We start from the raw sequence: 3915 nt of genomic DNA, 5'->3' as shown, positions 1-3915 counted from the left end.
CAGCACTTAACAACAACAACAATTTATGTAATGATGTCCCCTACTGTCAAACTCTCATACTTTATATTGATGTAGAGAAGGAGAAAGGAATTAAACAGGAAGGACACAAAAAGGGACACTTCTAGGAGAATGAATGCCTCCTTTTAATTTAGACACTGAGGACGTTTGCTGAGGGGTTCTCTTTCTTTATGGTACAGCTCAGATGCAATCAGAGTCTTCTAAGGAAGAGGATACAGAGTCCCATTTTCCTTCTGATTTCCCGCTGATGACGGTGAAGGCCCATGACCGACCTGAACAGTCTCTGCTGAATCTGTGCCTAGAATCTGTACCTCCTGCTCCTCTCCAAGCTCTTCTTGCAGACTGTGCACTGATGAGGACTGCAGACATGTTCATCTATACTTGGATTTGGAGGCACCGTCTATCTTGCTTAAATGCTTAGTATAGGTTGTCTTTCTGCATTCTGAATATTCTCCAGGAGACAGCCTGTTGAGCCAGAGATCCATATCTACCTTGAACTGTTTCTGCATCTCCTCAGCCAGATTTTTATAATGGTCCTTCAGACTCTATGGGACACGATGCCAACGTCTGCCACTCTCCACCACGCTCCGTCTTTCAGTCAGTTGTTGCAGCTTACCACTCAACCACATATCCTGGTAGAACTTGTGGTATCCATTCATGAGGGGTAAGGGGGCTTCTTGGGCTCTCCTTGAAATTTTATCTCCTTGGAGGAGTCACCAGTTTTCAGAGAGAAACTCATTTCTTTCACATTTCTCTTGGAATTCTTTTGAGTTTTAGTCTGGGGCCTTTTGTCTTTCAACACACAATAAAAGCTTTAATAATAATAAAATAAATGAAGAGCTCATTTGTAGCAGATTTGTCAATGCAGTATATCTTTTGATTTCTTGACTGCTGCTTTCATGGGCTTGGATTGTGAATCCAAGCAAAATAAAGTATTTGACAACTTCAATCTTTTATGTATTTATCATGATGAAGATTTTTGTTTTCCTTATACTGAGTTGTAATCCATACTGAAGGCTATATTCTTTGACCTTCATCAATAATGTTTTTTCACTTCTTTCAGCTTAAGAAATGATAAGCATGACCTTCTTTTATGGTGTCCTGATGTCAAGTAATCACACATTTCCTTATTTTACTTTGTCTTTTCGTGTGTAGTTATGCGTCATATTGAAATATTCCAGAGAAGGAATGACAGAAATTCAAGTAGTTTATACAAAACACAGATGTGAATTTACGATGCGAGTGTCATTTGTGTAAGTGTCCAAGGCAAACATGAATCAGCAGTAGGGACAGTTTGTGGTCCATTATTCATCATGATCAACAAAAGTGTGAATCCAATCAATGGCAGGAAAGCATGTCTGTTGTTTCATACTGCAGAAAATGAACCTGAGCAGGGCTTCAAAGATTCACATAAAAAGACTTCACAAAGGAAAGACTTATTTGTTTATGAGGGTTTTTGGAGTTGGCTACACCGTGGCAATCTCAGAAAGTTACACTTGCTGTTCAGAGAACACAAAATCCCAGATGTAATTGGATGACTTTTCATACCAGGTTGATGAGACCAAGTACAGGATCTTCAGGAGAGTACAAAGTTTTCAGTAGAAGAATTTGTACTTTTTTCCCCCTTAAAATTAAAATGAGAAAGAATTGTAATTCAACAGTCAGCAGGATGGTGAGTGTGGGTCACTGACCTTGCAGTCCAAACCTATCTTTTGATCCAGTTCTTGTCCTACAGCAGCACCACATGCTGTTTGTTGTTGCTAAGTGCCATCAAGTCCATTCTGACTAATAGCGACCCTGGATAGGATTTCTGAGGAGTTGTTGGTGAGCTTGAACTGCCGACCTTGCAGATTAAACTGACTTTGATCAAACCACAGTGCCACACCAGGACTTCAGTATGCTGTATACAGATGTCAATTTGACAATAATTGGACATGATAGTTAAGATTTTGTATCCATTAACTAGGTCAGGATTGTCAATGGTTTTGCAGTTAAGAAGTAGTTAACACATTTGATGAGATCTACTATAATATAATAAGCACCAAGATGAGATCTAGTTAATACAATCACCACCATAATGAGATCTAGTATAATGCAGTCACCCTATGATGAGATCTGCTATGAACAGCCACTCACCTGAAGGGAAGTTTCCTCAGAGGTGTGACCTTCTTCCCATATATTGATCACTTGAGCAAAGCTTGCTGCTTTCTGCAGAGTTTGTATCCGGTACCTTGCTGTCCGTGTGAACTTGAATCAGTGACCAGCTCTGATGCCTGCTGAACCTTGGAATCATCAGCAGTCTGCCATCTTATCTGCCTAACCTGCCTGTCTGGTGTCTGACTTACGGATCTTTGTTAATCATCCCTACAGCAAACACAATCTAAAGCCTGGAACATGCTTACCTTGGCAATTGTATGAGTAATTTCTTTGATACAAAGTTTTCTTCATATATAAACACATATATATGCTTCACTCATTTTGCTTTTCTAGAGAACCCAGCTTTAGACAACCAGCAGAGTACATTATTTGATTGTTTGATTTTAATTGATCATTACTAGTTGATTTCAGCTCACAATGTTCAGGTATCTTTCTTCAACATTCCATTGCATTTTTGGTGGCTAGTAATTTTCCTACTTTCATACTGTCATGTTCTATGTTTCCATTATTAATGGATGTTGTAGCTACTTCTTCTCATTCTGAATCATGTCATATCAGGAAATGACAGTACCCAAAACTTTATTCTATACATGTCATTAAGATTGACTCTATTTTGCAGAGGTAGCCCTTGCCTACTCATATTTTGTGCATCTTCCAAAATGAGGAACTCATTTTCGGGCAGCATATGAGACATTGTGCTTCACTTAAAAGGTGCCCACTCTGAGCACTAAGGATTTAAAATAATTTCCCCTACCATTTTAATCTTTGATTCATTTTCCTGAAACTTTACCTTATTGCAAGCCCGATGATTAAGTGATCTTGACTTATTTAAGGTACTTCTGGAAAGATCTGGTGTAAGGCAGTATGGGTTAAGGGAATAAGTGCAGAAACAACATCTGAAAACTAAACATAAATTTCAACTCAGAGTTGAAAATTTTTTGCTCATATTGTTAAGATCAAATTATATTACAAAAGGAACATTTCAAATAGTATATAATTTTCTAATTCATTCTATAAAGATAGTAATTTTTCTTTTTTTCTCTATCTTAAGAACAAAGATATCACACACTGCAGACTGTGGTATAGACCATTAATTGCTGATATGAGAATTCAGGATGAAGCAGAAGAAAAATTAATAAAAGTCAACAAGAGCCAAAATATATGATTTTAGATCTTCTCAAGAACAGATTTGATGCATTAGATACTAATGACCATAAGCCAGAAGAGTTGTGGAATGACATTAAGAACATCATACAGGAAGAAAACAAAAGGTCGTTAAGAAGAAAAGGAAGAAAGAAGAGACCAAAATGGATATCAGAAGAGATTCTTAAATTTTCTCTCCAGTGTAGAGATGCTAAACAAATGGAAGGAATGAGACGCTAAAAGAGCTAAATAGAAAATTTCAAAGGTAGTTCAAGAAGACAAACTTAAATATTACAATGAAATGTGCAAAGATCTTGAGTTAGAGAAACAAAAGAGAAGAATACACTCATTATTTCTCTAGCTCAAAGAACAGGAAAAACATCAAACCTTGACTTGAAATACTGAAGAGTTCTTGTGGCAAGATATTGAATGATACAGAAAGCATCAAAAGAATATTGAAGGAAATGTAAATCAAATGTCTAGGGACATTAGTCTCGCTCATATGATCCGAGAGTAAATAGACAAAGGCTCACAAAACAGACTAAATGCTTTAGAGAAAGGAAGACCGCTTAAGGGAAATAAGACCCAATGCATCCA

This window comes from Chrysochloris asiatica, unplaced genomic scaffold (assembly GCF_000296735.1).
Source record: "Chrysochloris asiatica unplaced genomic scaffold, ChrAsi1.0 scaffold00163, whole genome shotgun sequence".
NCBI lineage: Eukaryota > Metazoa > Chordata > Mammalia > Afrosoricida > Chrysochloridae > Chrysochloris > Chrysochloris asiatica.
The sequence above is the reverse complement of the archived record's forward strand: the minus strand, read 5'-3'. Positions refer to the sequence as shown.